The sequence below is a fragment of the Malus domestica genome, chromosome 13 (genome assembly GCF_042453785.1).
Source record: "Malus domestica chromosome 13, GDT2T_hap1".
Taxonomy (NCBI): domain Eukaryota; kingdom Viridiplantae; phylum Streptophyta; class Magnoliopsida; order Rosales; family Rosaceae; genus Malus; species Malus domestica.
The window spans coordinates 38,980,601-38,988,699 of record NC_091673.1 but is presented as its reverse complement, the minus strand read 5'-3'; the positions used below and the strand labels follow the sequence as shown (position 1 = coordinate 38,988,699).

The 8,099-nt window shown below is 39.3% G+C and overlaps 1 long non-coding RNA gene across 1 annotated transcript; it reads left to right on the top strand.

Annotated features, from left to right (window-relative positions):
- Positions 1 to 502: 502 nt before the first annotated feature.
- LOC108170342 (uncharacterized) lies at positions 503 to 7,758 on the top strand. Its single transcript, XR_003768083.2, has 6 exons — positions 503 to 644; positions 783 to 878; positions 973 to 1,068; positions 1,161 to 1,255; positions 1,353 to 1,457; positions 1,573 to 7,758. It is a non-coding gene; the product is annotated as an uncharacterized lncRNA (long non-coding RNA).
- The last annotated feature ends 341 nt before the right edge of the window (positions 7,759 to 8,099 follow it).

Below are 8,099 nucleotides of genomic sequence, written 5' to 3'. Positions count from 1 at the left end.
CCACCCCCAAACTTATTTCACACTTTGTCCTCAAGGTGTGGAAACAAAAAGAAAACTAAAACTAAAAAAATAAAAAATAAAAACAGAACACAAAACTGGGACACTAACAAAAATAAAATGGACAAGACTATAAAAAGAAAAGAAAATGAAAGAAACTAGAAAATAAAATGTAAAGAAAGGAATGCAAAAGATCATGGCGTGACAAGGAACATAAGAATAAAGAATAATAAAAAAAATTAGACAAGAAAGCACCTTGGATTCCCTTTTTTGAAAGTGGCATGCAGCTGGCATGCAAGGGGAAAGTGGCGTGCAGAGTTGTTGTCTGGCGCTGTCAATCAGCAATCACAGAGCCCAAACGGCTCTCTCCAAACCGTGTCCTAGGGAAGCATAAAAAACAGATGAGGCGCACACGTGTCAGGCATCAAGAAGGGTAGCTCCATAGGATTCGAAATTAAGGGTGAAGATCAATCCATTTGCCCATATCTCTTTCTTTCTCGCAGACCCCATTTTGCTAAAATGAAAGGACCTCTCTGTCTCTCACATTTTTCTCTCCTTTCCTCAATTTATCTCTGCTCTCTCTAGAAAGTCTGAAAATGCTTTTGCTCTCTCCATGTCAAAGCAAGTCCTTCTTCCTCCCTTTGCAGGTAAAAACTAAGCCATGCCATTTCTCCTTTTGTTCGTTCAAATGTAAAGATGTAGCTCCATTTCTGCTAACTTCATCACCAAGAGTACAATGAAAATGTTTGTGACTGATGCATTTGATTGTTCTATGTATGTATCAGTTTCCTCGCAGATTGATGCATCCGTAGCCTTCCATAACCCCACAACAACGCACCTCCGTGAGTACCCCGCCGTTGTGGAAAATCGGAAACCCAAAGGTAAAATCATCCTCCAATCTTGTGGTTTCATTGTCCAATTTATTTGTTGGAGAGATCTGGAACAAACACTAACACCTGCATGTGGTTTTATCAGTGTGGAGAGCCCTAATGGTTTCAAATCCGAGACAACAACACAAGAACACACCCTGAGTCAGCAGCTCAGCTCAACCAAGGATCTGCAAATGTTGAGGTAAAACCCGTAACCCTTTTTATTGATGGACTATGATCTGATACTTGAAAAATAACCACTACTGTGACTGAAAAATTTTCCCTCAACTCCAGCGTACAACCGAGAGACAACAACCTTGAGCTTCCGGTCTAGTGGTTATTGAAGGCAGCATAAATGACAAATGTCTCGGCCTCTGCAAATAAGTAAGGTAACGATCTTGTACTCCGTTCATGATGGATTCCATTCCGTGAGACCGTTGCTTCATTATACCTGCATGTAATTAAACTGGTGTGGTATGTTTGTAGAACAAGCGGATCCATGACAGATCCGAAAGAAAGAATGCTCAACTGGATATCCATCAGACAAAAGGCAGGACACATCGCAACAGCCATGACTTAGCAACCTTGAAGGTAGAAACACTCATCCCGGCAGAAACTATGACTTTCACAATATTGTGTGGTTTTCAAAAAATTTTTTTTTTGTGTCTCGACATAGTCTCATATTGGTGTGCTCTGTGCGATATAGGCGGATCACTGATAGATCCGAGGGAAAGAAAAGGGTGGACAAAGATCAGCTTCAATAGACAAACAGTACAAGCTGCCAAGAGCCCAGATCGGTGAATCTGGGAGGTAAAACTTCGTATCCTTACAAGTGGAATTGTTGTAGATCTGGTAATAATAGCTGTACTCAGTTCTGTGGTGTATGGATCTGTGATTTAATTGTGCTTCCTCCATGCATCGCACAACTGAGCTGCAGAAAATTAACTGCTCTAAATTCTGTTTCTGTGCTGGATCTGCAACAATCTCCCCCAAACTTGCATCTGTGAATGATTGTTATGTTAATTGCTTTAAATTTCCAGCATAGTGTAGATGTGGTTGATGTGAACGTTAGACTTGCTGCTGGGTGCAGGATTCCAGCATAGGACGCGCTGTATTTTCCACGTTCGCGACCTGCAATTAACCAATATGCGTTAAAAAAAATAAAATAAAAATAAACTGGGTAAATAAAATCAGCCTGCAATTTTCCATTTTTTCAAAATTTTTTTTTTCTTTCAATTTTTTTTATGTTTTTTTTATTTTTTTTTATTTTTTATGTATGTTTTTTTTTTTTAAATTTTTTTTTATATTAAAGAGAAAATCAAACGAAAATTAAAATTAGGAAAGAGTTTAGGAAAATTGGGTTGCCTCCCAATAAGCGCTTTATTTTAAGTCTGTAGCTAGACGTTGCGGAAGTCCGGTGGCTAGATCACTGGTGCCTTCAGAGTCAAAGACTCGTATGCAGTATCAAAGGGTGACTCCACGTATGGTTTCAGCCTGTGACCATTCACCTTGAATGTGTTGCCTTGAGCCTCATTAGATATTTCAACTGCTCCATGAGGAAAGATTTTAGTAACCAAATACGGCCCAGTCCAGCGAGATTTCAATTTCCCTGGAAACAACTTTAGCCTTGAACTGAATAGCAACACCTTTTGCCCTGGCTGGAATTCTTTCCGTAAAATTTGACTATCATGAAACGCCTTAGTTCTTTCCTTGTAGATGCGAGAATTTTCATAAGCACCCTGACGAATTTCCTCCAGCTCATTGAGCTGCAATTTACGTTGTTCTCCAGCTGAGTCATATGAAAAATTTAACTCTTTAATTGCCCAGTAAGCCTTATGTTCAAGCTCCATAGGTAAATGACATGCTTTCCCATAAACGAGTCGAAATGGTGACATCCCAATAGGAGTTTTATAAGCTGTCCTGTAGGCCCACAATGCATCATTTAATTTTAAACTCCAATCTTTACGTGTTGAACCAACTGTTTTCTCCAAAATGCGTTTTAATTCTCTGTTTGAAACTTCCACTTGACCAGATGTCTGGATGATAAGGTGTAGCCACACGATGATTAATCCCATATTTTGCCAACAAATTAGCAAATGGTTTATTAATAAAGTGCTTCCCCCCATCACTAAGAATAACGCGTGGGATTCCAAAACGCGGAAATATAACCCCTTGGAGGAACTTTAGGACCACTGATCCCTGATTAGTTGGTGCTGCAATGGCCTCGACCCATTTAGAAACATATTCCACAGCAACTAAAATATATTGGTTCCCATGGGAAGATGGAAATGGTCCCATGAAATCAATACCCCAAACATCAAATAATTCAACAATCAAAATACTTTGCTGGGGCATCTCATTCCTTTTGGACTGGTTGCCGACTCTTTGACACCTATCACAAGCCTTGCACCAATTATATGCATCTTTAAAAAGTGTAGGCCAAAATAACCCACTCTGCAAAATTTTTTCTGCTGTTCTTTTCTGCCTAAAATGTCCCCCACAAGCAAAATGATGAGCAAACCTTAAAACACTTTCCTGTTCGGCTTCAGGAATACACCTGCGAATAATCTGGTCTGGGCAATACTTAAATAGGTATGGCTCATCCCAGAAATAATGCTTCACATCAGATAAAAACTTCTTTTTCTGCTGCAACGTTAAGTCTGGATGCACTACCCCTTTAACCAAATAATTAACCATATCAGCAAACCATGGTGTACGGAATTGGACTGCAAATAGCTGTTCATCTGGAAAACTCTCCCTCAGTGGTAGGGAATCCTCTTCTGACGCTGTGGGAATAATTAATCTAGATAAATGGTCAGCCACCACATTTTCACGACCCTTTTTATCTCTGATTTCTAAGTCAAACTCTTGCAATAAAAGAATCCAACGTATCAATCGAGGTTTAGCATCTTTTTTAGACAACAAATATTTCAAAGCTGCATGATCTGTATAAACAATCACTTTAGCCCCAACTAAATACGAACGAAAATTTTCCAATGCAAAAACAATTGCCAACAATTCCTTCTCTGTGGTAGCATAGTTTAGTTGTGCATCATTGAGGGTTCGACTAGCATAATAAATAACTTGTGGAAGTTTATCTGTCCGCTGTCCAAGAACTGCTCCCACTGCATAATTTGATGCGTCACACATCAATTCAAAAGGTAGGCTCCAATTAGGAGCTGCAATAATGGGTGTTGTAGTGAGTAGTGTCTTTAACTTCTTGAAGGCCTCCAAACAAGCCTCATCAAAAACGAATGGAGCGTCTTTAGCCAATAAATTACACAAGGGTCGGCTAATCTTGGAGAAATCCTTGATGAACCGTCTATCAAACCCGGCATGGCCAAGAAAAGATCGAACACTCTTAACAGTTGTCGGGGGTGGCAACTTTTCAATTGCATCAATTTTAGCCTTATCAACTTCAATACCCCTATTAGAAATCAAGTGGCCTAAGACAATTCCCTGCCTAACCATGAAATGACACTTTTCCCAGTTTAAAACCAGGTTGGTCTTAATGCATCTTTCCAGAACTAGAGATAAATTCTGCAAACATTGGTCAAAAGAATCTCCAAAAACAGAAAAATCATCCATAAATACCTCAACTACATGTTCAACTAACCCGGTAAATATGCTCATCATGCAACGCTGAAACGTGGCAGGCGCATTGCACAAACCAAAAGGCATTCTTCTACATGCAAAAGTCCCAAAAGGACAAGTAAAGGTTGTCTTTTCTTGATCCTCAGGGGCAACTGGAATTTTGTTATACCCTGAATAGCCATCCAAGAAACAGTAGAAAGCACGACCAGCCAACCTTTCCAACATTTGATCAATGAATGGCAATGGAAAATGATCTTTTCTAGTTCCAGCATTGATCTTTCTATAATCAACACACATACGCCACCCAGTAGTCAAGCGAGTAGGCACAAGTTCATTATTATCATTTTTCACAACTGTAATACCAGAACGCTTTGGCACCACTTGAGTTGGACTAATCCACTTACTATCTGAAATGGGATAGATCATCCCAGCATCTAAAAGCTTCATAACTTCATTACGAACAACTTCTTTCATAATTGGATTCAACCGACGTTGAGCGTCAATGGCAGGTTTTACTCCATCATCCAACAAAATTTTGTGCATACAAATTGTAGGGCTGATCCCTTTAATGTCAGCTATAGTCCAGCCAATTGCATCTTGATGACTCCTTAAAATGTGCAACAGTTTATCTTCTTCTGTTGAAGATAAATCAGCAGCTATAATAACTGGCAGCGAAGAATCTGCACCCAAATAAGCATATTTCAAATGTTCTGGAAGAACCTTCAACTCCAGTTTAGGTGGCTGTACCTTAGAGGGCTGCAACAACTTCTTGGGTTCCCCCAAACTCTCAAAAACGTGCCTCCAACGTGGGGGTTGAAAAGGAACACTTTCCAAAGCTGAAACATACTCAAAAACCTCTTCATCTTCTGTATTTTTGTTCTCAAACCCATGCAACACATTTAACAATGGATCAGATGTCAAACGTGGCATAATTTCAGCATGTAATAAGCTGTCAAGCACATCAACACGCATACAATCATGCACATCACCTGGCCTTTTGGTAGCTTCAAATAAACTGAACACAACATATTGATCTTGCACTCTAAGTGTAAGTGTCCCAGCCTCTACATCAATTAACGTTCTGGCTGTAGCCATGAAGGGACGTCCCAAAATAATCGGTGTTTGCATATCTTCATCCATATCCAAAATCACAAAATCTGCAGGAAGATAGAGATTATCCACTTTAATTATTAGGTCTTCTATAATACCCCTTGGATAAGCAACTGATCGGTCCGCTAGTTGTAGAATAACTGATGTTGGCTTGATTTCTCCTTGTCCTAGTCTCTGAAAAACAGAAAAATGCATTAAATTAATACTAGCACCTAAGTCAATTAAAGCACGTTTAAAATGAGAATTTCCAATTGTGCATGAAATTGTAAAACTCCCTGGATCTTGTTTCTTTGGGGGCAATTTGTGAAGCAGAACAGCGCTGCACTGTTCTGTAAGAATTACTTTCTCAAAATCAACAAGCTTCTTTTTCTTTGTGCAAACATCCTTCAAAAACTTGGCATAAGACGGAATGTTCTTGATGGCATCAATTAACGGCAGATTAATCTGAACCTTAGACAAAGTCTTTATAAAATCTGTCAATTGTTGATCTTTAACTTTAGGCTTCAACCGTTCGGGATAAGGCATAGGTGGCTCATAGACACGATCCTCAACAATATCTGCACCATTTTCGAAACTGTTCAATGACTGTTCAGAATCTTTTGAATTGGCAGATTTTTCAACATTTCCCGAATCTGTTTTTGGCTGTGAAGCCACCCGCGAATTTTGAACGCAATTTTCATCCCTGTTATCAAAACTTTTGCCGGAACGTAGAACTCTAACTGCCTTGCAATCTGCACCGCCCCTTGGATTTGGTTCGGTTTGGCTGGGAAATGTACCCGGTGCCCTTCCAGAAACCTGTAAAGCAATCTGCCCTATCTGTTTTTCCATGTTTTTCACTGATGCCTGCAGATTTTGAATTTCTTGAGTGGTAGTATTTGCTAATTTTTCAATTGCAACCTCCCAAGCAGCCTTAGGTGCAGCTGGTTGCTGTACCTGCTGTTGAAATTGAGGCCTAGTGTGCTGTTCCTTATCCCACCTTAGATTAGGATGATCTCTCCAACCAGGGTTGTAGAAATTAGAATATGGGTCATATCTGGGCCGCTGGAAATTGTTAAATGCATTAACCTGCTCAGCTGTAAAATCTGGTGAAACATCTTTATGTGGGCAGCTCATAAAATCGTGAGTTATCATGTTGCAAATGCTGCAGGCAGCTTGTAAGGGCTGCTGTACAGCAGCCTGAGAACCTGGCATTCTCTGTAATAACATGTCAAATTTTGCGTCAAGCCTTTTCTCCATTTTTTCAATTTGTGCTGTAACATATGGAGAACCATTTGACATCTCAAAAACAGACCTAGATTGTGGCTGCTCAACTGCCCACTACTGAGTATCTGCTGCCATTTTTTCAAATAACAAACAAGCCTCTTGTGCGTTTTTATCTTTGTACGAACCTCCGCATGAAGCGTTGACAAGAGTTTTTGTAGTCATATTCAAACCTCGTGAAACTCTTCATTTGGTTTTTGGGCAAACGATAAAATTTGAGTTCTCATGTCAAGGGTCTTAGAAGCTGGATAATACTTGTTTAAAAAATTTTCGCTAAGTTGGGCCCAAGTTGTAATGCTTCCAGATGGGAGTGTGAGGAGCCATCTCCGTGCCTGATCTTTTAGAGTGTATGGAAACAACCGCAGCTTAATAGATTCGGCTGAAAATTCCCTCACCAAAATGTTTTTGCACCCCATTAAAAATTCTGCAATGTGCATGTTAGGATCATCAGATGATAACCCATGAAACGTAGGTAGAATATTCAACATGTGCTGTTTTATTTCAAATGCAGTCCCTTCCTCCACTGCCGGATATGTAATGCAACTGGGTATATTTGTGGAATGGGCAGTCAGTGAATCACCCAGGGGCAGACCTGCCTCTGGAATTACAAACGCCATTTTTTCTTTGTTGTGCAGGTCAAAGACTGATTTCAGAAACGTCTCCTGCAGAGGACGAACCCGCTGCAAATTTTGCTTTCTGCGTTTCCTCCTTAAATGCTGCTCAAATTCTGGATCAAGTGGAATCAATTTCTGCACTGTTGAACGGGTGCTGACCATGCACAGATTTCTGAAATCTGTACTGTTGTACTGTTGTAATCTGTAAAAATAAAATGAAAACGAAAATTAAATATTGTTTTTTTATATGTATAAACAGCAATAACTAATTGAAAATCTGATTCGTAGGGATTATTTTAAATAATCCCCGGCAACGGCGCCATTTTCTTGATAGGATTTTTACTACTCATGTGAACGGGCTTAAATCTCCTATTTTACTTGCAAGAATCATAAGGTTATTGTAGTATAAACGGATTTCGCAAGGTCATCTCCACAGGGATTATTAAATAATTCGAACTAATCAGATTCCATTTAATTATTGTAAAGTAGAAATTGAAGTGATTGATTTTATAACCTAATTAAAATAAAAAAGAAATTAATGAATTAAAATAAACAATCTGCAATATTAGAGCTAGAGAGAAAGAAAACAGTTTTGGGAGAATAAAATTAAGAAAGCACTAGGGTTCCACCATCACCTAGCAATCCTATGAATTTT